The following is a 16,563-nucleotide window of genomic DNA, read 5'->3' as shown; positions in this document are numbered from 1 at the left end:
GAACAGTGCGAAGAGGTGATGTCGTGGATTGCGGACAATGCTTCTAGCCATTTGTCCACCAGTCAGTCTTCCACGCAGTCCACCCATGTCACCGAAATCAGCACTCCTCTAGCTCATCCACCTCAGCCTCCTTCCCCCCAGTCTGCCCCCTCCCAGTAAAATTTGGCATTTGAACCGGCATACTCTGAGGAACTGTTTTCTGGACCCTTCCCACAGTCACAAACCACTTGTCCGGTTGCTGCTGAGCAATTTCCCGATGCCCAGGTTTTCCACCGGTAGCAGTCTGTGGGTGATGATGACATTATTGACGTAGTGGAAGAAGTGTGTAAAGAGGTGTCGGACGATGAGGAGACACGGTTGTCAGACAGTGGTGAAGTTGTTGTCAGGGCAGGAAGGTAGCAGACTGAGGGATCGGAGGATGATGAGGTGACAGACCCAAGCTGGGTTGATAGGCCGGGGGAACACAGTGTTTCTGAGACGGAGGCGAGTCCTATAGCAGAACAGGTTGGAAGAGGCAGTGGTGGGGCCAGACGGAGAGGCAGGGCCAGAGCTGGTGCATCAGCGCCAAATGTTGCCCGTAGTCACGTTCCCATGGCGAGGGCTAGATTTTCAGAAGTCTGGAGGTTCTTTAAAGAAACACCGGATGACCGACGGACTGTGGTGTGCAACCTTTGCCAAACCAGGATCAGCAGGGGTTCCACCACTACTAGCTTAACTACCACCAGTATGTGCAGGCATATGAATGCTAAACACCCCACTCAATGGCACCAAGCCCGTTAACCTCCGGCCGGGGCACACCACTGCTCCTTCCCCTGTGTCATCTGCTAGTCAGCCCCCTGTCCAGGACCACGGCCCAAACACCTCCTGTGCGAAAACCCCATCTTCGCCTCCACGGTCCTCCACAGCATCCACCAGCGTTCAGCTCTCCATACCCCAGACGCTGGAGCGCAAAAGGAAGTATAGCGCTACCCACCCACACGCCCAAGCCCTCAACGTCCACATCTCCAAGTTGCTTAGCCTGGAGATGCTGCCCTATAGGCTGTTAGAGACCGAGGCCTTTCGTAACCTCATGGCGGCGGCCGCCCCTCGGTATTCGATCCCCAGCCGCCACTACTTTTCCCGATGTGCCGTCCCAGCACTGCACAAGCATGTGTCAGAGAACATCATCTGTGCCCTGACCAACGCCGTTTCTGACAAGGTCCACCTGACCACAGGCACGTGGACGAGTGCTGCCGGGCAGGGCCACTATGTATCGCTGACGGCACATTGGGTTAACTTGGTGGAGGCTGGAACCGAGTCTGACCCTGGGGCTGCTCATATACTGCCGACGCCGAGGATTGCGGGGCCTACCTCGATCTAGGTCTCAAAGGCCTACTATGCCTCCTCCCACCCCTCCTCCACCTCCTCCTCCGAATTACCATCCGTGGGCATGGCGCCATCAGTCGGTAGCTCTAGGCACAGCAGCAGTGCCGTCGCTAAGCGACAGCAAGCTGTGCTCAAACTGCAAGAGCTATTACAGGGCATCACGGCGCAGACTGATCTGTGGCTGGCACCGCTGAACCTGAAGCCAGGCATGGTTGTGTGTGACAACGGCCGTAACCTGGTGGCGGCTCTGCAACTCGGCAGACTGACACATGTGCCATGCCTGGCCCATGTGTTAAATCTCATAGTTCAGCGTTTCTTCAAGACATACCCCAATCTGTCTGATTTGCTCTCGAAGGTGCGCCGCATCTGTGCGCATTTCAGGAAGTCCAGCACAGATGCTGCCACTCTCAGGGCAGCGCAGCGCCGCCTCCAACTGCCCGCTCACCGACTGTTGTGCGACGTGCCCACGAGGTGGAATTCAACATTAACCATGTTATCCAGAGTTTACCAGCAGCGCAGAGCGATTGTAGACTGCCAGATGTCAACTTCCACCAGAACTGGTAGTCAGGTCAGTCAGCTTCCTCAAGTCTACAATGAGGAGTGGACGTGGATGTCTGATATCTGTCAGGTGCTGAGTAACTTTGAGGAGTCATCAGTGGCGATGCCGCCATCATCAGCCTCACCATCCCGCTGCTTGGCCTGTTGAAAAACTCTCCGGTCAGCATGAAGTCGGAAGCTTTGCGCTCGTCACAAGAGACGGGGGAAGAAGATTCCCTTGTTGATAGCCAAAGCACCCTTAGGTCTGTTTCTCAGCGCATATCGGAGGAGGTGGAGGAGGATGAGGAGGAAGAGGAGGAGAATGTTGGCGAGACAGAAGAGGGGACCATTGTTCAGTCCTTCACTGTTCAGCGTGTATGGGCAGAAGAAGAGGAGTTGGAGGAGGAGGAAATGGGCAGTCAGGCCAGTGAGGGGAGTGAATTCTTGCGCGTTGGGACTCTGGCGCATATGGCAGATTTCATGCTAAGCTGCCTATCCCGTGACCCTCGCGTTCAAAGAATTTATTCCAGCACCGATTACTGGGTATTCACTCTCCTGGACCCACGGTACAAGCAAAATCTTTCCACTCTCATCCCTGGAGAGGAAAGGAGTATGAGAATGCATGAATACCAGCAGGCCCTGGTGCACAAGCTGAAACAGTATTTCCCTTCTGACAGCGCTAATGGCAGAGGGCGTACTTCTGCGGGACAAGTAGCGAGGGAGAGTAGGCGACCAGGCAGCTTGTCCAGCACTGGCAGGGGTACACTTTACAAGGCCTTTGCCAGTTTTATGTCACCCCAGCAAGACACTGTCACCTGTCCCCAGTCTCGGCAGAGTAGGGCTGATCTTTACAGAAAGATGGTGAGGGAGTACGTAGCTGACCATACCATCGTCCTAAATGATCACACAGCTCCCTACAACTACTGGGTTTCAAAGCTGGACATGTGGCACGAACTGGCGCTGTACGCCTTGGAGGTTCTTGCCTGCCCTGCCGCTAGCGTGTTGTCCGAGCGGGTTTTCAGTGCAGCTGGTGGCATCATCACCGATAAGCGTACACGCCTGTCGACTGACAGCGCTGACAGGCTGACGCTTATCAAGATAAATAAAGCCTGGATTTCTCCGCATTTCCATTCTCCACCAGGTGAAAGAAGCTGAACCTGAATAATGTATGCACTCTTCCTCCTCATTGTCCTCCTTCTCCTCCTCTTTGTACACTAAAGCAGAGGAAACTGGCTATTTTTTTGCCAGGGCCAACTGGCTCTGGCTATAGTACTCTATGTATTTAATTTTTCTGGAGGGCCAACTACCCTGTCCTCTGTTTTTAACAATTTTTGGGAGTGCCACATACAGGCACTCAATCTATGTAATTTTTCTGGAGGACCAGCTACCTGCTCCTCTGGTTTGAAAACTTTTTTGGACTGCCACATACAGACACTCAATTTATTTAATCTTTTTGGAGGACCAGCTACCTGCTCCTCTGGTTTGAAAACTTTTTTGGACTGCCACATACAGGCACTCAATCTATGTAATTTTTCTGGAGGACCAGCTACCTGCTCCTCTGGTTTGAAAACTTTTTTGGACTGCCACATACAGGCACTATCCAAATTAAATTGTCTCCATAGCAGCCGCCACACGTCGTCTTTTTAGCTGCCTTCACACGTTGTCTCCATTGCTACCTCCACACGTCATCGCCATAGCTGCCTCCAAAAGTAGTCCATATAGCTGCCTCCATACATGGTCCCCTTATCAAACGAGCTGTGTCAGGCAGAATTTTGGATTGTTTTCATGGCTTCCATGTTAACTTTGTCGCCACCCTGCTGTGTAATCCACAAAATATACTGGCAAACTTTTATCATTTACCAATATTATTTCAGCGCTTCTTGCGCATCTGTTTACATTCCCCTCACCCACCAGAACCCAAACTTATAAGAACACTACTACACTTGATCTTATACAAAAGGTTCTTAGAATGCTGTTTGGGGAGTAGCCTAGAGACAGGGGCTTGGATTGGCGAAAGCTCGCCTGGCAGCGGAGCGCCAGCTCCATCCCAAGATCCAACTAACATAGTTTTAACTGCAGCACCTTTAAGCTACTACTAGTTCACTGCCTCCATACATGGTCCCCTTATCAAACGAGCTGTGTCAGGCAGAATTTTGGATTGTTTTCATGGCTTCCATGTTAACTTTGTCGCCACCCTGCTGTGTAATCCACAAAATATACTGGCAAACTTTTATCATTTACCAATATTATTTCAGCGCTTCTTGCGCATCTGTTTACATTCCCCTCACCCGCCAGAACCCAAACTTATAAGAACACTACTACACTTGATCTTATACAAAAGGTTCTTAGAAGTGCTGTTTGGGGAGTAGCCTAGAGACAGGGGCTTGGATTGGCGAAAGCTCGCCTGGCAGCGGAGCGCCAGCTCCATCCCAAGATCCAACTAACATAGTTTTAACTGCAGCACCTTTAATCTACTACTAGTTCACTGCCTCCATACATGGTCCCCTTATCAAACGAGCTGTGTCAGGCAGAATTTTGGGTTGTTTTCATGGCTTCCTCATCAAACTTGTTAACTTTGTCGCCACCCTGCTGTGTAATCCACAAAATATACTGGCAAACTTTTATCATTTACCGATATTATTTGAGCGCTTCTTGCTCACCTCCTTTGGTTCCTCTCTGCCACCCATTGGTTTTAAGCCTGGTATGTTGCCAAGGCACTCTCTAGCCTGCCGCTGCCTCTGCATAGTCCCCTATAGTGTCAGGGTCAATTATTGGATGTTTTAGATGCTATCTAGCCTCATTCGGTCACTCTGTCATTGCCATGCTGTTGCCCATAGTTTTGGCATAATGGTGCGATTAAGCAGCCTCAGAGGCATCCATACATGCTGCCCCTGCTGTTTCCTGTCCATTTCCGTGGTGTTTCCATCCTTTTCTGAGGTTCCCAGGTGTTTGGCCAAGCTTCCCTGTGCAGATCCTTGGTCCCCTTGAAAAATACTCGAGTCTCCCATTGACTTCAATGGGGCTCGTTATTCGAGACGAGCACTCGAGCATCGGGAAAAGTTTGTCTCGAATAACGAGTACCCGAGCATTTTAGTGCTCGCTCATCTCTAGTTGCTATCATATATATAATCGTATGCGGACTCTCAGCATCCTGGCCACCCCAGAAGCACATTGGCTGGTCTGCTTAAATAGCGGTGCATGCGCTGTCTGTTCCTTGTGCCGGCAGGCATCCTCTGCTGACTTTCTCCACACTGCGCGTGCGCTGCTACTGGACTTCTGAGTCCCAGCGCAGTTACTCGCCAATTTTTACATAAAAACTTCCCCCTAATGGCAAACAGTAATGCCAACGAGCCTGCCTGCTCCACGACTACCAATGTAAGTAACCTTCGGGTCCTTATCCTTTATATGCCTATACATGTTATTACTATTCACTCACTGTATGTTGCCCCAACCCATATGTTAAATATATATATATTTGCACCCGTGTGCCTTCGAATGCCCCGGACCCTATCAGCAGGAGAACTCACCTCTCCTGGCTCCAGCGACGATCTCTGTGGCTCCTGCGGTTCGGCACACGCAGCCCCGTCTCCTAGGGCATGTATGCTGGTTTGCAGAGATTTAAAGGACCAGCACGGCGATGATTGCCGCTGGCCTGCTGCCTTCCCAGATAAATTCTCAGCCCCTTCCTGTGTCCCCTGCTGGATCTTTGTGCCTCACAGCCTTAGAAAAAGCTCCCTAGCGATTATCCTGTGCCCCCTGCTTTCCTGTGTCTTCTGCGTTCCTGTGCCTTCAGCGTTCCTGTGTGTTTTTGTGTAACCTACATTTCTGCTCCCGTGTGTTCCTGCTCCTGTGTTCCCATGTTACCAGAATCCCTCCATGTTCCTGTGTTACCAGAGTTCTTCCATGTTCCTGTGTTGCTGTGTTCCTATGCCCCAAGTGACTGTATTCATGTTCCCATCTGCCTGGGCCTCCCGTTGCTGACCCTGGATTGGACTTGATAATGCATCTGTGTCGCCGGCCCTGACCCTGTGCCTGGACCTAACCATGAGACTGTCTTCCTGTAAGGTACCTCAACCTCCTCCAGCAACAGGTTCCTGAGGCTGCTCCTGCGACTCCTGCTACCCCGGTTTGTCTTCCTACCGCTGAAGCCAGGCTACGACTCTCAATGCCCGGCAAATATGATGGAGATCCCAAGCTATGCAGGGGTTTTATAACCCAGTACTCCCTGCACATAGAACTCATGCCGTCTCAGTTTGTCACGGAATGATCCAAGGTGGCATTTGTCCTGTCTCCTCTCTGAGAAGGCCCTCGCCTGGGCTACTTTCACAGCATTTCTGGCGAAGTTCTGAAACGTGTTTAGAGAACCTGCACGGCCTCCTCTGCAGAGACTGCGCTACTGAATCTGCGCCAGAGGAACTCTTCCGTGGGAGAATATGCTGTCCAGTTCCGTGTCCTGGCCTCGGAACTCTCCTGGAACAAAGCAGCCCTGTCCACAACCTTCAGGAAGGATCTCCTGCCTAAAGTTAAGAATGCATTAGCCGTTCATGACCTGCCGTCTACCATGAGTTGTCTCATCACCTTGGCCACTCGGATTGATGTGCAGTGCAGGGATCGTACCAAGGAGTTACATCATGAGCAACCTCAAGTCCATCTACGTCTGGCTCCTGCTTTCCAAAGGCTGCTCCAGCCTCCGTCTGTACTGTCTGTGGAGGAGCCTATGCAGGTGGACGGAGCCAGACTCTCCTCCCAAGAGCGTTCCAGAAGACGCCAGGGGAACCTCTGCCTGTATAGCGCCAGTCCGGAGCACTTCATTGGGTCGTGTCCCTTGTCCCCACCTTTTGGGAAACGCCAGCAACCAGGGTTCTTGGGAGAAGCGTCCCTAGGTGTGTGCAAAGCTTCTCCACGTCTGGTCATTTCCATGCTCCTGTGTTGGTACTGGTCCAAGTGTGTGCCATCTTGGACTCCGGGTCTGCAGGAAACTTTCCGGATGCTGCCCTGGTCTCGCAGCATCACATGGCAGTGATCCGCCTCGAGAAGCCCCTGGTCATTTCTTCAGTCAGTGGCCAGATTCTCTGTGATCCAGTCTAATATCGCACTGAACCACTGTGTTTGCAAGTTGGTGCCTTGCATAAGGAGAGACTGTACTTCCCTGTTCCACATCCTCCGTCTTATTGGGACTTCCGTGGTTGCAGCGACATGCACCTGTTCTTAACTGGGGAGCTTCTTCGCTGAGGTCCTGAATGCCAGTCTTGCTGTCTCATGGCTCTCCATCCAGTCCCTACTATGCCCTCCTCCTCGTCTCTCAAGTCTCTGGAGGGTATTCCCATCTCTTCTTACCTGGACTATGCTGATGTCTTCTCTGAAAAGCAAGCAGAGACTTTACCACCCTATCGTCCATACGATTGCCCTATAGAGCTGCTGCTGGGCACATCATCTCTACGAGGTTGAGTTTACCCACTGTCCATGCCTAAAACTGCGGCCATGTCGGCCTGTATCAAGGAGAATCTGCAGAAGGGGTTTATCCGCAAATCCTATTCTCCTGCCGGTGACGGTTTCTTCTTTGTGGCCAAGAAAGATGGATCTCTCTGTCCCTGCATTGACTATATGGAACTCAATAAGGTGACGGTAAAGAACCGATATCTGCTGCCCTTGATCACAGAACTGTTTGACCGCCTCCGTTGTGCTAAGGTCTTCTCTAAATTGGACCTTCAAGGGGCTTATAATCTTATCCGCATCTGGGAGGGAGATGAGTTGAAGACCGCCTTTAACACTCGAGACTTTGAGTACCTGGTCATGCCCTTTGGACTGTACAATGCGCCTGGAGTATTTCAGGAATTTGTTAATGATATCTTCAGAGACCTGCTATACACCTGCGTCGTAGTCTACTTAGATGACATCTTGGTCTTCTCTGCTGATCTGGAGTCTCATCAAGGGTCAATCGTCTCTATTCCAAACTGGAGAATTGCCTTCCGTTTCTCAGATACATCATCTCCGATAAAGGCCAACAGATGGATCCAACCAAGTTGTCTGCGGTACTTCAGTGGCCTCACCCAGTAGGACTTTGTGCCATACAGAGATTCCTGGGCTTTGCAAATTATTACTGGCAATTCACTCCTCACTTCTCTTCCCTCATATCTCCCATTGTGGCTTTAACTAGAAAAGGTGCTGATCCCAGACTCTGGCCTCTGGCAGCTGAGAGAGTGTTCTCAAAGCTGAAGTCTGCCTTTGCCTCTGCTCCTGTACTAACGCGTCCAGATTTGGAGAAACTGTTCCAACTTGAACGCTTATCTGTGGTTTCGAACGCTTACCTACAAACGCTTACCTACGGTTTCTTTTCCAAAACCTTCTCTGTGGCTGAGAGGAATTACTCGAGAGGAGATTGGGGACTCCTGGCTATTAAACTTGCCTTGCAGGAGTGGCGCTATCTTCTGGAAGGAGCTCATCACCCGGTCAGTGTATATTCTGCCCACAAGAATCTCCTTTACCTACAGACTGTTCAGCGCCTCAACCCACGACAAGTCTGCTGGTCCCTTTTCTTTTCAGGTTTTAATTTGTTGATCCATTTTTGTCCAGCTGAGAAGAACATCAAGGCAGATGCTCTCTTTTGTGCCTCCGATGTTATTGGGGAAGAACCGGCTCCTTGGCATATCATCCCTCCAGAACGGCTGGTTGTGGCTGCTCCAGTGGACCTCCGGCAGCTCCCACCTGGCAAGACTTATGTCCAACCTGCCCTTCGGAGGAAGATTTTGTCTTGGGTACATTGCTCTTGTGTGGCTGGGCATCCTTGGGTGCAGCGCTCCGAAGCCCTCATTTCCCGCAACTATTGGTGACAGGATCTGGTCCAAGACGTACAGGATTTTGTGGGTTCCTGCTTCGGGCGTCAACCCCCACCAAAACTCAGGCTGATAAGAAAGGCAGGTCTCATCCCATCTTCTCTCCCGGAGTTAAAGTATGTTCGATTGAAGATCCTCAGTTATAAACTGGGTCCACGTTTCCTGGGACCGTTCCAGGTGTTACAGCGCATTAATAAAGTACCGTATAAGCTCTGCCTTCCTCCCACCATGCGCATCCCAAATTCTTTCCACATCTTTGTGCTGAAACCTGTCATCTTGAATTGTTTCTCCCGACAAATAGCTCCTCCTGCTGCTGTGGCTGATTCCACCAATGTCTATGAAGTCAAGGAGGTCCTGGACATGAAGTCGGTTAGAGGGAGGCGGTACTTTCTCAACTGGAAGGGGTTTGGACCAGAAGAGAGATCCTGGGAGCCCGAGGGCAACATACTGGATCGTGCTCTACTTCCAGTCTAAGAAGTGGGGAAGGCCGAAGGAGGGGGGGGGGTACTGTCACGGGTGCCCCTGTGACCCATATCCCACATAGCAGGCGCACTTGTGTACCTCAGTGTGCCCCCGGACCCTATCCGCAGGAAAACTCAACTCTCCTGGCTCCAGCAGCGGATTCTGTGGCTCCCGTGGTTAAGCACGCGTGTCCCCGTCTCCTAGGGCGCATGCGCGAAGGCTTGCAAAGATCTAAAGGGCCAGCACGCCGATAATTGGTGTTAACCCTTTGATGGCCTCAGGCAAAGCTGCTGGCGGCATTAACGAGGCGGCGGTGCATGCGCGCCGCCATATTGGATCGGATCGTTGCTGTGTCGTCATCAGGGATTGCCATTCCGTTGCCATAACAGCCTCAGGTCACACAAAGGTCCGAGGCTATCATGTCCGATTTGCACATTGTAAAAGAAGATGTGCAAAATCTCCATATACTAGTATAGCAGTATATATGATCAATCAGACAACCTAGGGTTAAAGTACCCTAGGGCAGTGATGGCGAACCTATGGCACTGGTGCTAGAGGCGGCACTCGGAGCACTCTCTGTGGGCACCCAGGTCATCCCCCCTTCATGAACTTCACCAGACAGGACTCAAAGAATCTTCCTACAGAATCTTCCTACAATGATAGACTAATTTGCCCTCCTCCTTTCAACTGCGTTGGTGTCTCTAGGAGGCTGAATGATTGAAAGTTGTCAAAGAACATGGAGACATAAATTACTGCTTAAAGTGCTGCGCTGGCACATTGCAATAAATAAGTGGCTTTTGGTTAAAGTTTGGGCACTCAGGCTCTAAAAGGTTTGGCCTCACTGCCCTAGGGGGTTTGAAAAATAGTATAAATAAAAAAATTTTAAAAAGTAAAAAAAAATTATATTAAAAAAAAAAATTCAAATCAGCCCCCTTTCCCTAGAAGTCATATAAATATAAATAAACAATAAATGCAAATTTTAAATTGCGTTCAACCCCGTAACGGAAAATAGCGCCTGAAGTCAGAAATGGCACTTTTTAAAAAAAAAATATTAAAAATTCAATAAAAAGTGATCAAAAGGTTGCACAAAAGGAAGATTTTTTTTTGTACAGGAGGTTTTAATTTTTGTACGTGTATGAAACATTATTAAACCTATACAAATTTGCTCATACTGACCCAAAGAATGAAGTAGACCTGTCATTCGGGGCGCACAGTGAAAGCCGTAAAATCCAAGCCCACAAGAAAATGGTGCAAATGCGTTTTTTCATCAGAATTTTTTTCCCGCTTCCCAGTATATGCCATTGAATATTAAATACCATCACTATGAAGTGCAATTTGTTACGCAGAAAACAAGCCCATACACAGCTCTCTACATGAAAAAATAAAAAAGTTAGACACTGGTTGTGTCTGTGTGGATTATTTGTTTATACACAAGTGTAGGGAAAGCTGAGGAGAGATAAGAGTTTAGGTGTTTTGTCTCTACAATATTTAGAGATATAGGGGGTCATTTACTAAGGGCCCGATTTCGCGTTTTCCCGACGTGTTACCCAAATATTTCCGATTTGCGCCGATTGTACCTGAATTGCCCCGGGATTGTGGCGCACGCGATCGGATTGTGGCGCATCGGCGCCGGCATGCGCGCGACGGAAATCGGGGGGCGTGGCCGAACGAAAACCCGACGTATTCGGAAAAACCGCCGCATTTAAAAACCAAAAAAGTGTCGCTTGGGAAGCGCTTACCTTCACCTGGTCCGAGGTGGTGCATTCCGGCGCGTTGAGATTATTTTCAGCGCAGCAGCGCCACCTGGTGGACGGCGGAGGAACTACCTTCATAGATCCCGTCCGGACCCGAATCCTGTGCAGAGAACGCGCCGCTGGATCGCGAATGGGCCGGGTAAGTAAATATGCCCCATAATGTTGAGTTGCTGGGGCAGTGAGACATGAGGTAACAGCTGATTGCAGGGAGAGAGCTGGGGGCGTGTCTCTCCCTCCGTAGTCTCTGCTTCTTTTTGAAGATGGAATGTCCATAGTTACAGACATATGAGAGATTGCTGACATCTAGGGGAAGTCTGCAGAATACAAGAGGAAGGAGCAAGATCCGGGTAACTAATCCAATTGCAAAAGGGCTTAAAATTACCTGCCCTACAACATATCAAAGGTTTTTTTAAATGACGGTTACACTTTAAGACCCACATTCACTATTGTAAGTTTGCCTGTCTATAGTGCAAAGTGGGCCAGATTCATGAATTGTGGTGCCTGTTCTTCATGTTTCGGCTTGTTCCTAAGCCTTACTCATGGTGAATGTAAAAACAACATGTAACACACAATTACATTACCTACATACACCTGATCAATTAGTTGCGTCATGTCCGGTTTGGATGGAAAACACCATACACGGATTCACAGCAGTGTGAATTTGCAGATAGGTGCGGTACAGCAGAAAATATATAGAGAGGAAGAACATAGAATAGAACATAGAATAGATACTCAATTCAAATCATTATTTTAAAAAGATGTAGCATATAATTCAGTGGTTATTGTCATAAATGTCTCATGGAGCCACCTTACTGGGCTAAACTGGATTGAAAAGACCTCAGAGACTGGTGAGATTGCCACAAGGGGACACTGCATTTATCAGACATGTATGTCTTATCTAATGTCTATTTTGTGACTTCTCCTTTATTGGAAAATCTTCATTTCATGTCTGCAAACAACACATACTTTACCTGATATAATCAGATTATTTGCTGTTTATCATATCCAAGGTACATTGCGTGGAGATCAATATTGTGTAGCTGTAACATAATTGTACATAAGGGATTATCCTGTTAAGGGAAATGTTATCAAACAGATTGGTCACTATTTTATTATTTGTCCTTTATACAGTACTAGCTGTAGCCCCCAGTGTTGCCTCATATAGGACATATTTACTTTTAGAGTATCACAGATGATGTAATTGTTGCAATTGAAAACATACCTCACACATAAGCTGCCTTATACTAAGAATTATAATGTCAGATTGATACTCCAATCACAGCCAAAGCTACAGTCATCTGAGATGATCTACCGGTGGATAGATGATTGCAGCTCTGGATCTGACTGGAGTATCACAGATAAAATAAGCATCGGAACTGAGAAAATATTATCTAATATTACCTCAGATATTACTTTACATATTACCTCACATATAACCTTACATATTGATACTTCAGTCAAAGCCAGAGCTGCAGTCATTTGAGATGTAATGGTAGACAGATTATTGATGCAATGGATGTGACTGAAGTATTTAATGGCACGATAAGACTGATAATGTAAAACTTATTACCTCACACATAAGCTGCTTTATACTAAGAATGATAACTGCAGATTGATACACCAGTCACAGTCAAAGCTGTTGGCATCTGAGATGATCTAGCTATAGATGTGACTGAAGTATCACAGATGATAAGAGCATCATAATTGAGAACATATCTAATATTACCTCAAATATTACCTCATATTTCCTCACATATTACCTCCTATCACCTTTTTATTACCTCATATTACCTCCCATATTACCGCATATCACTTAACATATGACGTTGCATATTATCTCATATATTACCACACATATTTCCTCAAATTACCTCACACATAAGATGTCTTATACTCATTGCCTACAGTAACCAATCAAAGCTCAGAGCTTATATTAATGACTTGGTTGGTATAATTGGTCATGATTGGTTGCTAGAATCTGAACTGTGATTGGTTGTTAACTGCCACAGCAGCCAGACAAAAATGGCGCCTTTAGATGGTGGTTAGTAATTGTATTTTGGAAAGCGTGGGGGGGGGGGATGTCATCTCATAACCTAGTCTATGAGGTTCACTGAATCATAAGGAACAGCTCTTGATGCCACATCAGGATAGAGGACGGCTTAATTGAATAATGCTGCAAATAGAGTCATACAAACTCTGATGAATGACCCAGCCCTCCCCCTTTCCACACACACACACCCCCATTCCCACCCGCCCATCTTTTTTTCCATGTTGTGGGCCCCATGTTGGTGTCAGTTTACTTAGATCTGAAAAATCAATAAACACAGTTAAAAAAAAAAAAAAGATGCTAGTTTCATTATCCAGTAGGTTTCAAGTGGTTTCAACCATAAGAGGAGATATTGTTGCTAGTTCTTATAAATACACTTCTGATTTTACAGTAAAAGTGTAACATATGTGTTATCCGCAGAGTGCAGGATAGTTGGCATCAATTTCCCTTTGTGTTTTGAGTGTGAAAACTGTGACTAAGGTTGTTGCTGTGTTGCTGTGTCCAGCAAGAGTTTCTAGAATGATGGACGGCCAACCAAGTCAACTTCTGGGGCGGCGGCCTGGAATTTCTTAATATACCTGCCAAGTTGAATTACACCTTGCTTGTTCAGCTAGTCTCCTCATATTTTTCCCCCTATTACTGCTCGTAAATACTTTGCTATTCTGTGTATCCGACTTCTGCTATGTTTTCTCGACCTTTCTCTAGTAATTTGTTTATGTGCTTCGCTGCCATCTTGCTTTTGACTCATTGATTGCTTTAGGTAGGGTTATAGCCTGCAGGGACATCACAGGGTGAGCTTGCCATGCTTACCCAGTCTGACAGCTTGTGTGAAGTTTGGTTGTGGTTGTGCTGTTTACTGGACAGGTATCTGACAAAAGTTCTTTGGAATGTTATGAGATTTGAGTTATCCTTGTCACTCCAACTCGTAAGAGATCCAGTAATATTATGTTCTGGTTTCTTTTTACAGCATCTAATTTTCTGTCTCTGTGTTAACTTTCCCTTGGTGAACAGAATATTCACTTGTGGTCAAGGGTAGTCATTTGAGATCTTATAATCAACAAATTTTTGTCTGTTTTCTCTGAAATTAAGACTTGAGTATTCTGGTTAGAAGTAAGCTGTAGTACCCAATATCAGGCTGCAGCTACAACAGCAAGTATGTTTTTCACATGTCTTGTGTTCCTTGTGTTTTGAACTTGGAGTATACCTAGTGTTCTCTTGAGTGGTTCGCTGTAGCACCACTCTGTATGCTCAAAGTTAGTCATTACTGCATATATATTTGACGTTTGATATTTGAGTCAAGTGTGGAAGAAATCCTTTGTTCTGGTATCATTATGCCTTTCTGACTAGATCCTATCAAGGTACAATTCTATAAAGCCATTAATTTTTCTGTTGTTTGTATACTATGAAATAGCCTTTGTCTGAGTAGACATAATAACAACATGTTTTGTTCTTCCGCATCCTCCCACATGTCAGTACCATGAAATACCAATGGTATTGACAATGGTAATATTGGCTCTTTATAAATACATTGTAACACCAGATTTAATTATGAAATCTAGTTTTAAGGTTCACATTCCAAAAAGGTAAAGAAGTGTTAGAGGGTTCAAAGATGACTACATTAATAAGGATGGACAATCTTTCTTACTCTTTAGTAGTTGAGAGGCTATAGAAAATTATCCATCTTTGAAATGAAGATGCATTTGTGAAGTATTGTTATATGTTTAATGAAAATGTTTTTTATTTTATATGCTTGCTAAATGCTGAAAACTAAGATGATACCAGGCTGTGGATGAAGATTGATAACAGACTCCTGTGCAGTTAAAGAATGTGGGCTTTGGCTGATCTACAATACCACCCACGCTAAGAAGAACAGAGCTTTTGTTTCTGCAATGCCTATGATTTACTAACCAATGAACTATGGATATTACTTCTTATCTTTGGCTAGCCAAGCCCAGCCCACTAAAGGTTTCTGTAAAATCCTTTATGACGTGAATAAAGTTTCTCACATCTGCCTAGCCTTACATAGCATCAGGTGTCGACAGAGATTGAGATATTATACCATACTCCAGTGATGGCGAACCTATGGCACTGGTGCCAGAAGTGGTACACAGAGCCATTTCTGTCGGCACTCAGGCCATCACCCCATGACAGAGTTCCCCTAATAGGTCCAAATCCACCAAATCTTCCTGCAGTCCCAGGCAACTTAAGAGATGCTGCTCTCAGCACTATTTCAAAGTGGCACTTCATTGGCTGTTTGGAACTGCGGTGAAAGGGAGAAGGTGTTGACTGAACTGCAATACCTTTATAGGTCCTCATTCTGGACCCACCATTCTTCCTCTGCAGAGAGACCCTGGAGAGAAGCTATAACGAGAGTCTGAATTTGCCCTCTTTCTTTCAACTGTATTGATGGCCTCAGGGGGCCAATACGATTGAAAGATGTGGAAGAACAGGTAGCAATAAGTTACTGCTTAATATGCCATGTTGGCACTTCACGGTAAATAAGTGTATTTTAGTTGTAGTTTGGGCACTCTGTATCCAAAAGGTTCGCCATCACTGCCATACTCTCTTTGGTGTGATTTTCTTTGAGCTCAACTCTGTGAATTTTATCAGTAATTAGAGAACCTGAGGTTGTGTGAACAAGGGCAGAACTTGACACATTAGCGGTCAAAAATATCTTGCACACAATGGGCCCTAATAATGACAGTTTGCCTGTATAGGTGCCAGATTCAGGAATTATGGTGCTCGTTCTTCATGAATCTAGCACTCCTTGCACTGCTCCAACAGAGTGCACCAACTTTACACAGGGCATGGTGTGGTGCACGTCCCTTTTAGTGCAGAAATTTGTGTTGAGCAAGTAATAATGCAGCTGCAACACAAAAGTGTTGGACATGCTTTGTAGATGAATGAAAGGAGATTTAGACATCTGCATAGGAGTTAGGCCCCATGTACATGCCAGGCGTGCCAGTTAGCCTTACAAACAAAATTGCGCACATTCACAGTGTGGTCAATGCACTGATAAGAACAATGGGGGTCATTTACTAAGGGCACGAATCACGTTTTTACATTGTTTTACCCGAATTTTACCAATTTTCCCGTTTTTCCCTGAATTGCCCCGGGCGCACGCGATCTTACTTTTCCACTGCCCCCAGGCCAGCTATTTATTTTTTTCAACAACCCATTTAAAACATATGATCTGGTAGATTAATTTAAGAGCGTTATTGATAAAATATCCCAGATACTCTTATCTGCTAAGGGATTCACTGAAGTAGTATTTAGGAATTAAAACATAACTAAACTCTTATCAGCAAGACCAGTGTGATCGTACAACCCCTTGTCTGGCTGTAATATTAAAATGGTGGGGGCAAAACGCATAGGGATAATAGAGATGTTGAGAGAAATGATATGTGGTTTAACGTCAGACCATGTATCGGTAGCAATATAGGGCAAGAAGTTAGACCATTTTATTATTACAGTCAGACAAGGGGTTGTACGATCGCATTGGTCTTGCTGATAATATAGCTGACTGGGATCAGGAATCACTGCATAGTACACCGTTTGCTGACCA

At 46.6% G+C, this 16,563-nt stretch overlaps 1 long non-coding RNA gene across 7 annotated transcripts in view; it reads left to right on the top strand.

The window, feature by feature from the left end:
* Window positions 1-15,019, top strand: part of LOC140135097 (uncharacterized) — an 85,151-nt gene extending 70,132 nt beyond the window's left edge. For all 7 annotated transcript variants that reach the window (XR_011856466.1, XR_011856461.1, XR_011856467.1 and 4 more), the window contains one exon: window positions 14,771-15,019. This is a non-coding gene — a long non-coding RNA (uncharacterized lncRNA). The remainder of the gene's footprint in view (window positions 1-14,770) is intronic.
* The last annotated feature ends 1,544 nt before the right edge of the window (window positions 15,020-16,563 follow it).

This window comes from Engystomops pustulosus, chromosome 6 (assembly GCF_040894005.1).
Source record: "Engystomops pustulosus chromosome 6, aEngPut4.maternal, whole genome shotgun sequence".
Classification (NCBI taxonomy): domain Eukaryota; kingdom Metazoa; phylum Chordata; class Amphibia; order Anura; family Leptodactylidae; genus Engystomops; species Engystomops pustulosus.
Note: the sequence above shows the minus strand (reverse complement) of the source record. Positions and strands in the feature narration are given on the sequence as shown.